General features: G+C 34.3%; 1 pseudogene; it reads right to left on the bottom strand.

Moving 5' to 3' along the window:
* Positions 1 to 2228: 2228 nt before the first annotated feature.
* Positions 2229 to 4725, bottom strand: LOC114385995 (annotated as a pseudogene).
* Positions 4726 to 13350: the final 8625 nt, after the last annotated feature.

The raw sequence follows: 13350 nt of genomic DNA on the forward strand, positions 1-13350 counted from the left end.
TGGAGTGCTATTGGTCTGTATATTTTACCTTAATTTCATGCATTCTACTTTTGCCAAATTCTGTCTAAAAAGGGGGAGTAGTAGGATAGGATATTATGCATGTAGATTATGCAGTAGATTATGCATGTAGGATATTATGCATGATTTATGATTTTAGGGGGAGTAGTATTTATACTGCTGCTGCTGATGATGATTGATGTAAGCTACTGAAACTAGTAGCTGATAGAAGATGCTCTGCAGTAAGAGCATGGAGACAGGGGGAGCAGAAAGCTGATGTCACGTGAGATGTCTTGACATCCTGGAAAAGACTTGTAGATTTGCAACTTGCAGAATTTTGCTGTCACCACTACAGAGACTGCTGTGCTTGATTACTCTGATAATGAAAGTTGTTGATCCCACTTGCATGACTGCTCGTACCTGCTCAGGAAGTGTCTAAGTATGTTTTAGACAAAATTTGCCAAAGGGGAGATTGTTAGTGCTTAGCTTTACTCGAGTCTTAAAAGATTGGCTAAATTTTTTAAAACTTAATCTCTCTCTTTTTCTTATATTAAATACTTTTTCAATTTATAAGAATAATGAATTTAAAGGTTGGAGTACAGAATAAGAATTAATATTTGTAAATAAACAACAGAATAATTAAAGATAAAATTCAATGAATGGAAATGTTAGGACCTAGCATGCCTTTATCGCCTAGGATGTATGAATTCATGATTCTCTTTATCAATTCAATTGATTCTATTCTACCCACATCTATCCATTTACTTGCCCCTGATGTCTCACAATGACAAGCCTATTTTACTTACCTATCTCTCAAATGTCTTTGAAAAGATTCAATAAATAAAATGCATGAAGATTTAATTCTAGATGTTTGCTTTGACACATGGGCATAATGCAATCATTCTATGTCTAGCAATGATTTCATTAAGATATCCTTTCTTCTTGTTCTATTAAAGGTTACCCTCTCTCAAGCATCTAACCCCTAAAACCGATACATGCATATTCTCCTTAAATCTTAATTAAAGGTTACCCTCTCTCGAGCACCTAACCCCTAACAGAATAATAAGATGAAGTATGCAAGATAAAAATAGAAAAGATAATAGAATAGAAAGAAACCTGGAAGGGACTCCTTTTGCATTGATAAATTTGAAGTACACCATACATCGTTTGGCTTTTTAGGCTTGCTAGGCCCTAACTAGGGGATTAGTCACTCATGACCATGAGGGCTTTATAATGAGAGGGATGGAAGAAAAAAATGGGAAAAATGATAAAAAGAAAGGAGAGGAGGAGTTCTCAGGCTTTAGGTAGTAGTGAGAGTGCTCTAAGACTCGGTGTGCTTTTCCCTTGGCCTGACTCTCTATTTATAGCTACCGAAGTGGACTTGGGCCTTCAAATGCTCGCTTAGTGCGCCTTGCCTCGCTTAGCGTGTACTGCGCGCTTAGCGCAACTGCTAGTTCTCGTGCTGCTAGCTCAGCGTGAGTGGCGCGCTGAACGCGACATTAGGCTGGGCCTTTCCGAGTCCTTCTTTTCTTCGTTATTTTTCCACCTTTTTGCTTTTTGCCACTCCATTTTTTATATCTGCATCGAGGATTTAACAAAACATTAATTTTTAACAATTTACCACAAATAACTGCTAAATAATTATTTTTAAACATAATTTCTCTTTACTTTCTCTTATCTAAACGCATTTATTTAGCAGCTATCAAATAACACAAACTTAATGAGCCTAACACTTGATAGACTAAATCAAGTTTATATTATTCAACATCTTTATCAAAAACCAGAATCGCCACTGCTTACTACTAACAATGAATCCCTCCTCTCCCCCCCCTTTTTTTTCCTCTCTCCTTCTCTTTCTTCTTCTCCTTCTTTCACACTATAAAACTTATAGATCTTATGGTCATCACTGTGGATGACCTCCAACGAGACATACTCTTCCATGCCATGATGGTTTCCTTGAGATAAGGGGTTACAAAAAGGTTGCAACCAAGGTTATCAATATCGAGAGTCTATGCAAACTCATGAGAGCTCTACGAGTCGACTCATAGACTCGACTCGTAGACTCGTAAGAGTCTACTTCGTAAAAAAATGGATAAGTAAATATATTCAAAATGCACCAATTTGCAAACAAATTACAATAAGCTCATAGTTCATACTTCATATTAGTCTATTACAAAACATATGTGTTCAAAATTAAAGCATTTAAATAATTAAAAAAAGCACAAATATCTTCAAAGAAGCATGTCCAATCCTATAATAGGATCATCTCCATGAATATCATCACTTTCATCACCATCTCCATCATCATCAAGGTCTTCCTCAGACTGTGCATCATCATTAGGTTCCACGAAAATTAAATTATCTAGATTAAAAGCATCTACAACTGGATCATTTGAACTTCCTCCAACATCTCCCACTAATTCAACATTGTCACCATGACCTTCAGCTTGAGGTTGCTCATCCTCATCATTATATCCCTCTTCAGTTATCCATTCATTATCAGATTCAATCTCATCAAATGGAAGAGCAATAGTTTTTCTATTTTGTTTACCTTTTAACTTCAAGTTATACATGACATAAATCAAGTCATTCATTTTCTTTTGTTGTAATCAATTTCTTCTCTTTGTATGAACCTATAATTAAAAATCAAATTTTAATTACTATCTAAACGGGTAAACCAAATAAGTAAAATCATCAAACAAATAAATTAAAGTCATAAGGTTGAATTGAATTACCATTTCAAATGAGCTCCAATTACGCTCACACCCAGAAGAGCTACAAGTGAAGCTCAAAACACGAATAGCAAATCTCCTCAACTCTGGAGTTCCATCACTAAACATCTCCCACCATTCTCCAGGTTGCATGATTTTTCTATTGTCCTTTGCCTTTTCCATAGAGAAAAGCCCTCTAGCAAAATGAAACTCAACAAGTTGCAAATTATTTTTTTTTCCTTTCTACAACATCCTTGACCAATCTTTCATACACATGTGTAACCCTTTTTTCAGCTGAGGGTCATCATGTCTGAAAGTAGGTTCATAATGCAGGTGAGGATTAAGATAATATGCAGCTGCATGCAAAGGCCTGTGAAGCTGATGATCCCACCTCTCATAAATAATTTTCCAAACAGGCTCATAGCTACATAGTAAATAGATATCAAATATGCTATATTAGAAATAGTTAAAACTTAAAATAATACACAAGCAAATCTTAAATCTAAGAAAGTTTAGAAATTATACCTTTTCTTGGTGTTATTAAAGTTGCATTTTATCTTCTCTTTTGCATTTCCATCTCCTCATATATGAAACCCATGGCGGGTTTTACATCTGAATCCACCAATCGAAGGACCACCATAAGAGGGGCAGCAACTTTGAGGCACATGGTTATGTTCTTCCAAAATTGACTATCCAAAGCCACATTCTGTACTTTTCTCCCCTCTTGTGAAGTTCCAAACTTGCTTGTTTTCCACTCTTCAAAGATAAACATGTTCATTAATGATGCTTTCAATTCATGAAGGCAAGCTAAAGTTAAATAAGTTGTGGCAAATCTAGTCATACCAGGCCTAATCAAGTCTCTTCCATTTGTGAACTTCTTCATGATGCTAATCAACATTGTTCTACCATAAATGTAGGTGGTGATCCTTCTTCCCTTCGTTATAGTAGTCTAATGAACCTTCAAATGTTTCTCAAAATCTTCAAATATTAAATCAATGCAATGAGCAGCACTTGGGGTCCAATACAAATTCTCTCGTTTATGCATCAACAATTCTCCAACTGCTTTGTAATTTGCAGCATTATCAGTTATCACTTGCACTACATTCTCCTCTCCAACAAAATCCACTACATCATCCAACATCTTCAACACTTTGTCAGCTGTTTTTGAGATGTCTGAGGTATCCAATAAATAAAGAAATACAGTCCCTTTTGGACGGTTCAACAAAAAATTACAAATTGAACGTCTTTTTTTATCTGTCCACCCATCAGACATAATTGAGCAACCAATTTTCTTCCACTCGTCCCTAAATTCTTGAAGCATTACACCAGTTTTGGCCACTGCTCTTTTCAAAAGCTTCTCTCTGATATCATGATATGATGGAGGTTTATAGCCAACCCCATATCTCCCAACCATGTCACAAAATTTTGCAAAAGCTGGATTTTTAATAACATTGAATGGAATGGCACTTGTGTACCAAAATTCAGCACATTGATCATCAACTTTATCTTTGTCAGCTTTTTTATATAACTTATTTAAAGTTGCTTGAACTCCCTCACCACCACTAGCCTGAACAAATTTTGCTTTTCCTCTTCCTTTGAAAGCAAGCATCCCTTTCCGTTGTATTCCACTTTGACTACTATTTGACTCCACTTCCACTCCCTCAGTACCTTCTTCATGAATACTGTTCAACTTTCTTCTCTTCTCTGATGCATTAGCAACCTCTGCAACAACGTTCATCCTAAGCATCTTAACTTCATCAGGCACTGAAGCACAAGATTCAGAATCCCATCTAGTCCCAGCAAGATGATGCTTGAATCTGAAAATTCCCTCATTGTTGATCTTTGAGCAGTAGTTGCACTTAACTTTTTTACCATTCCCTAAAACATCTGTCCCATGCTTCCACCCAATATCAATCCTATTTCCTGGAGCATTTTTGCATCTGCTTGTTGCACCTGTGGATGTGCCTGTATTGGCATTTGATGAATCTGATCCATTCCCACTCCCAGTCCCAGACATACTAAAATGGAATAAAATTAGCAGCAAGTAGCAACAGCAATTAGCAAGTAGCAGTAGCAAGTAGCAACAGAATTAGCAACAAATGGAACATAGTATCAATATATTGTACATTTATACTGAAATGGAACATAATTAGTCAATTAGCAGCAAGTAGCAACAGCCAACAGGATATAACATGATCTATATATTTGTGGAATGAATCCAAACTAGGCTGCAAACTTGATGCCAAGGAACAGAATCAGCCACAGAATCCAAACAGAATATATTGTACATTTGTACTGAAATGGAACAGAATCTGATTGCCTAATGTAATAAGATTCAATCTTATTATTTTATGTTTTGCTTTTCAGTGTCATCTATCAAGTTGATAACTTATATCATAAACCTGCAAGGCTGCAACTATTAGTTTAATGTTTCATTTTAATCAATGTAGATGTTAAGGGAAACAATTTGATCTTGTCTACCAAAAGTTCTCTAATTAAACATCCTAACTCTGTTGTGCATGTAAGTGATGATGTCAAACATATATGAATTGCTTCCAACACTATATGATAGCCTGATAACCTTGTTCTATTGTATAGGCTGTAGATGACCAGAAAAACAAAATTTTTAAAGCTTATTACATTGGGCAATCAGTTCGCAGCAACATATCCAATGGAGCTTGTAGGCCTAGGATCTTCTTCATCAATGGATTCCTTTGCTTCTTGGAGGATGAATGGCAGCGGAATGGAGAAAGGAAGAGAGAGAGAGGAGACGCCACTTCAAGGAGAAGATGAGTCTAGAAGAAGCTCACCACCATAGGACGCCATGGATAAGAGCTTGGAGGAAGAAGGAGATGAATGAAGGGAGAGGGAGAGAAGAGCACGAAATTTTGTGCTCTAAATGAGCTTTGAAATCTGAAGTTTAATATTCAAATGATCAAAGTTGAAAAAAATGCACACACATGACCTCTATTTATAGCCTAAGTGTCACACAAAATTAGAGGGAAATTCAAATTTCACTTGAATTTGAAATTGAATTTGTGGAGCCAAACTTTGGAGCCAAAATTTCACTAATTATGATTAGTGAATTTTATATATGATTCAGCCCACTAATCCAAGATCAATTCCAAGATTCTCCACTAAGTGTGCTTAGGTGTCATGAGGCATGAAAAGCATGAAGGACATGCACAAAGTGTGACTATATGATGTGGCAATGAGGTGTAGTAAGCAAATGCTCACCTCCCCCTCTAAAATTTAATTGGATTGGGCTTCTACCAATTCAATTAAAGTTATTTCCAACCACACACATCAAATATCCACTTAGTGCATGTGAAATTACAAAACTACCCCTAATACAAAAACTAGTCTAGGTGCCCTAAAATATAAGGGCTGAAAAATCCTATATTTCTAGGGTACCCTACCTACATTGTGGAGCCCTAAATACAAGGCCCAAAAATAATGAAACCTTAATCTAATATTTACAAAGATAAGTGGGCTCGTAGTTAGCCCATGGGCCCGAAATCTACCCTAAGGCTTATAAGAACCCTAGGACCTTCTCTTGCATCTCTGGCCCAATCTACTTGGAGTTTTCTATCCAATGCCCTTGCGGGGTAGGATTGCATCAGTTAGTATATTTCAGGTTTTGTAGGAGGTCTCTCTCTAATCTCTATGGTCTTCTCTGTTGGTGTTGTAATTAGCTTTCTGCTTTAATCTGTGATTTGACATTTGGACACTTTCGGTGTTTTATGTTTTGCATTCATTTTTTATGGGAGGGGGCATCCATTCTGTCAAAATTTATATGTGAAATGGGATTGTTCAAGTAAACCTCATGAGGTATCAGTGCAAGAATGTTTTTAGGGGGCTAACTTATTTCCAGCATTGAGTAGAATTAGCATAAAGTTTTTTGGCTATTACTAATAATTCCATATGTACTATTTAGGAGAATGATAGGTGTAAGAAAGGAAATATTTTGGGGTACTTTTTTGTATTATGAGTACTCATTGCCTGCTTGCTTAGGTTATTTTTATAATTGTTTCCTTATTTAAGTTGCTATATATCAAATGTAGGAAGGGAAACAGTAACCTATTCAAGTAAAGATTGTTATGAAAAAAACTAATTAATTAATTTTTTTACAGCAACTTAGATATAAATTTGTTGCAGTAATATATGCAAATAAGCTCAAAATATATGAAGCAAGAGAATTGTTTAGTTTATTAATGTTGCTGGCTTGTTGCTATACACTAATAGAGTTATAGAGGTCTTGGTTTAGCTTGTGGCTGACCTCGATCCTCTTTCCTAACAGAAGCAAATACTAATTTGGATTCATTCAAATTCAAGTGATTCAATTCAACAAATATATTCTGTTGTTGGCTTGCTACTAATTCTGAAGGATGCAACTAGGATATGGCTAGGAACTTTTGAAACTGCTAAGGATGCAGCTAGCCAGCTAGAGCCTATGATGAAGCAGCAAGGCTAATGTGTGGCACAAGAGCAAAATACAATGATACTAGCCTATGCCTAACACCATGAAATTTCATAAATTTCAGAAATTCTTATGTGGGTCGTGCTCATTGTGGACCTCGTGGGAGTTGGGACTCGCGGCTTCCAAATGAACAAGGTTGTCTGCTACCGTCGTGGACCATCGCACGCCGCCGCGTTGCATGTCGCCTGGTGTCGCGTGTTGCGGCTTCCAACAAAACAAGGTCATCCTCTGAGGCTCTGAGCAACTCCTCCAACTCTCCTATGGGATGACTGTGTGACAGTGTGAGGCTTTGAGGGAGAAAGAAAAAATGCACGAGCAAGCACAAAGAAAATCCCTAAACCAGTCACAGCAAAAACGACGTCGTTTCGCGGGATTTTTTTTTCAACTAAACTCGCGCAACTCGGACCAGACTCGCGAGTTTGCACGAGTTCACTCCGAGTCCACCGAGTCTACTCTGAGTTTGCTCAAAAACGAGTTTGCTTTTGAGTTGACTTGTGGGACTGAAGTAAACTCGTAAACTCTTAAGAGTCTACGAGTTGACTCTAGAGTTTGACAACCATGGTTGCAACTTTATCAAAAGGTTGATTAGATATAGTGTTTCCAGCGAGGTTATGGAAGCTTTGAATTGGGCAAGGGGATTGAGGTCATGCATGGACATCACAAAATCCCTAACACTAACATATTGCGGTCACCGTCGTCGTCGACATTCGTTCACAATATCAAGTTGTTCTCCTTTCCAGTCTATAGCTACGCCTATTTTCTATTTTTCTTTTTTCGTTTGTTAGGTTTTGGTTTTGGTTTGTAGGTTTTGCTTGGTGCTATTGTTTTTCACAACGGAGGTGAGATGGTGGTGTTGACTATTGAGGGCTTTGTCGTTGTTGTCAGTAGCTTGTCATTCTTGGGACGTGGAGAATAAAAGAAGTCATGCTTGCGACGACAATGAATCTCCAACACAACTGCAAAGGGTTTTGCCCTTTTCTTTCTCTAATTGATATTATGGTGATTTTTAATGCGACAACATAAGGTAGAGAGTGTGGCAGTGGTGGTGTTGAGGAGGAAGGCAGGGTGCCGCTAGCAACATTGAGTATTCACTGGTGGTGACAAGGGATTCATCGGTGACAAAAGTGTAGAGGATAGAAAGAATAAAGAGATGGGAAATAGTATGGTGTTGATGGTTCACCACAAGAGCATAAGTCCAAAATCAATCTAACAACTATAAAAGATGGTGTTTCATGGTCCATTTATTAAAGTGGTCCATCTTAGATAACGTGACAAAGTAATTTGTCAAGCATTATAAAAAAAAAAAGAAATTTATCAATAATGAGTCACATATCAACTTTCCACTTGGAGATATAAGGCCACAAATTAGTTTAGGTGGCAATAGGCTTTGAAAGTCGCAATATGTACCAATCCAAAGAATAAAGTTAGTCTTTGCAGTTAAGGAAAATAAAAGGAAACTATTTTCATTATTTTTATATACTGATCATCATGCATATATAAAAATTGTACTCTTCCAAACTTAAAAACGTGTTCTGATTTCTGAATGGATCAGCTATTAATATTAATATGTAAATATATAAGTTCCACTATCGTTCCATAAACGAATGAGTTATTTTTTATTACAAAAATAGTTCCACTATCCTCTAGAGGATCATCACGAGGGCTGCGCGAGTATATGGAGTTGAATTCGTGCTACACTTTATATTCATGAACATATTGCACGAGTCCAAGTCAATGGCATTTACATTTTCCAGTCACGTACGGCGTATTGTAGAATCGATCATAAATCTTATTTTCATTTTCTTGCTCTTTTCATTTCCGATGGGCTCAATTCTAGGATAAACAGGAATCGCTCAATGTATTGTGCTCCAAAACAAAGTAATATAATAATCATTGAGGAGTTGCTGAGGATAATATAATAATGATAATAACAACATGTGTTCATATTATTTTTATCAACAGCAAAAAAGTACCAGTTTTGCTCTTAAAAAAATAGTTATATTTAATATATATATCCTTATACTTTAACATATACGCATTCTTTTATCCCTTTAGTTTTAATTGTTAATTAGCCTTTAGTTGTCACAGTTCTTCAATTATTAACATTAAGTCCCTCACCCCACATTGGCACATTCCATCTAAAAGGATGTTATTTTGCTCCTAATTAAGTTTTAGGGTCAACTCACTTGACTCATTATATATTGGTCTTGATTTTTTTAGTCCATCAAACAAGGAGGTTCCAACCCATTCAACCCACTCAGTAACTACATTAAAAATATTTTTCTCAACTTTCTACAAAAATATTTTTTAACTTGAGCCCAATCATAATATTTTCAACTCAACATTAGTAAAAGTAATTTTAACTCAGCCTTAAAGCAAAGCATATTTACCTTGGTCTCAGTCAAAGTAATTTTAACTCAGTCTTGACTAGAATATCATGAACTTAGTCTTGACTAGAGTATTTTTAACTTGACTTCAGCTATTGGTATCTTCAACTCAACTTTAACTAGGATATTATTTAAACTTGATCTTAACTAAGGTGTTTCTCACCTTGGCCTTATCTAGGGCATCTTAAACTTCACCTCAACCAAGACATCTTTAGAATGTCTTCGAATAGGGCATCTTTAACATGCATGTCTTCAGTTAGGGCATCTTCAACTCAGTCTCAGCTAGAGAATCTTTGTCTTAGCCTTGACCAAATTAATTAAGCTTGTCATCGATAAGAGTATCTTCAACTCATCATTAGCCAAACATTCTTAACTCTTCTTGGCTAGGACATCTTTAGCTCATCCTTGGCCGAGGCAGCTTCAGTTTGACCTCAACTAGGCATCTTCAACTTGGCTTCTGTTGGAAGATCTTTAGCTCAACTTCAATTAGGGAATCTGTAAGTCAACCTAAGACGAAGCATATTGAACATATATGACCTCGTCAAAAACATATTTAAGTTGACCTTAGCTGGTCAAATTTTTAAATTTAAGGACGATAGGTTGGCCCTAACCTATATGGTCTTGTGGGTTTTTTTAGTCTTGAACCACATGAGCTAAATAAGATGGGTTGACCCATATTAACATTGATGACTATAAATTAAAAAAAAAGGTAATGAAAATATGACATACAATCGATTAGTATAAATTGACAAGGGGGAAATATATAAACTGTATAAATTAAAAAGCATAAAATGTTTTTTATTTAAATATTTTATACATTTTTCTTTACAAATCTATAAAATTAATGTCATATCACATTTTCATTACACTTTTGTTAATTATTGGATTTATGTGTTAGAAACTTAATTCTAATACTAATTGAAAAATTATGAAAACTAAACATGTAAATTAGGTAATCAAACCAAGAGTATAAAGTAGAACAATGAAAATTAAAATTACACATAAGTTAAAGTACAAAATTAAAAATATATTTAAAACTAATTAAAAAAATATACGATTATGTATTTTTTTAAGCTAAAGTAATATCTTAGGAACTTTTAAAGAATTTTAAATGTCCTTTGAACAAAAATAATTAATTTATTAACATATTTTTATATTTTAAAATATTTATACTATTTCATGCAACACAATATGTAAAATAATTTAGAGCTGTTATATATTATGTGTTATTGAATAATGCGGTAACAATATGAATACCATCCCCCTTACCCCCATTTTACATTTTTTATATACCTCATTTTGCTAATCATATTTATTCAGATTCATAATATAATACAAGAAAGTATAAACATTTCAAGGGGTAAGGCTTACACTAGCTTCACAGAATCACAAACAACATTAGCTTCCATGGAAAGTTGGTTGACTGTAAATTAATTCAAGTCTACTCCAAAGTATTTTAAAACTTGTTACTCACACCAAGCAAACAATTGAAGAAAAGAAAAGGCATTCTATAAAATCGTTGAGCCAAAGTTGCTTGCTTAAGTGGGTGGTGACTAATCAATTATAATGTTTAGGTTCTTTGTATACTTCCCATGAGTGATGCGTCGTCCACTTTGAATACCAAACTAAAATGACCAATCATTTCTCTGGTGCTTTAATTTTGAATCAAATCCATGATCATATATATTATATATATACTATACACATGTACATGATTCCCAACAACATTAGTTGATGCGTGCTATGATATCTATGATCGGGATACGGTTCCTTTTTACAAAGAATTTGGCTCCAATCTTGTCGCGAAATAATCAATAAACTAAAGGGTGGATACCATCTACACCTGAACAATGTCAGGCAACACTACTGGCCTATTATTGATTATATAATTGTTTATTAATTACTCTCATCAATTGTTGAGCTACCTACATACAAGTACATAGTAACAGAATGTCCACCCACTTTAAATATTTGGACATACCAAATGATGTTAGATTGCCATGACACGGTTGACCAAATAACTGGTTAATTTGGCAACTTATTTAACCGAGAAAAACCGAAGACAAATACTCACTGAAATAAAGTAGATCTCTCTCTCTCTTGACATGAAATGAAAGGCATTGCTGCTTTTAAAATTGAAGATAGTACTTATAATTTTAAAACGAAACAATGTCGATGTCTGTTTCTTCAGCCACAACGACACAACCGTCAAGTATCATGTGCTCGCCATTGATTATTCCTGTGGGAAAATCTTCATGTGCGATTTCCAATAATATTTAAACTGTCCTCCAATTTGAAATGGTTTCAATGCATTTACAATTCATACTCGGCAGTTTAATAAGTTGTGCTGACTTAAAGAAACTACTTTCATTTCATTTCTTTACGATATTAATGTCATTATTACAAAATATAACTTACGCATTAACTTTAATTTCTAGATAATAAGTGTCAAAATCATCGGTTAAGAAATATTTGATGATGTTGTTAAATGTTTTTATTTTCGTAAAAAAAAATTCTTATAAATTGGTAAATTATAACACTTCCTTAGAAGGAAACATAGTGTAATTTTTCAAATAATTAAGAGAGTTAATTAGTGTAATGTATAAAGAATGAAAGCTTAATATTTTTTAAATAATTAAGGAAATTAATTAACATTGAGATAGAATAAAAAGAAGAAATTTGTGAAATATCACGAAATAGCATGAAGTGTTTATGTAATTCACTCAATTTTTTTTTTCAATTTTAAATATATGTTTTGTTATCCACACTACTACATAAAAGGACTTTAACATCAATTCTAACCGATGCTGAAATCATCATTGTTGAAAGTAAACATTTTTTCAATATTGATTTTAAAATTGATGTTGAAAATCATTATCTACATCGGTTTTGATTGAAACTGATGTAGAAATATGACTAAAATTGTGTATTTTAAAGTGTTTTCTATATCGGTTCTAAAAAAATTGATGTTGAAAGTCATGTACAACATCAAATTTGTGATAAAATCAATGTTCAATGTGCTATATCACATTAGTTTTTGGAAAAACCAATTTGGTATCACACATTCAATATTAGTTTTAGACCAACTAATATTATTTTTTGCATTTTTAATATTTTGTCTATTTTAACCAACTTGCAAATCAAAACTAGAACCTGCTTAGTCAACTTCTATAACAATGGTATATATACATATATATATATATATATATATATATATATATATATATATATGCCATTGAGCAATTAACATGGGGAGAATAGTGCGAGTATCATTTGATATGGAGATAAATATTCAAGACAATCCAAAGAGCAACCATAGATTACTAATCTTCAATTACTATAACTTAGGTAGTGTTTGGTGGATGGACGTGTGTATCATAACATGAGTTCAATTTATGTTTGGCACATTTTAAAAATATAAAAGAACACGGGTAAAAAATTGTCCATTTTGGTTCGACTTAAAAGGATAGAACCAAGGAAAACAAAACAAAAAATGAATTTTCTATTTCCTTTTGTCCATGTGTTAAATGCTACTTTAATTACCTTACATCCTTTCAAGGAATTCCTCCTTTCATATCATAAAGTTCTTCTTATCTATCCTCTTTGACACAAGAAACTTAGAATCATCACCCTCTAAAATGCCTTTAGTTCTTGCTTCCAAGACACCATGTTCTAATTTGTTCATCCCTGATAGCCTAGAAGCCTTTAGTCCCACAAATAGTTAGATGGATAGAGAGAAACAAAGGTACTGCTCTTACTTTTTTCAACAGCCCTG

This window comes from Glycine soja, chromosome 15 (assembly GCF_004193775.1).
Source record: "Glycine soja cultivar W05 chromosome 15, ASM419377v2, whole genome shotgun sequence".
Lineage (NCBI taxonomy): Eukaryota > Viridiplantae > Streptophyta > Magnoliopsida > Fabales > Fabaceae > Glycine > Glycine soja.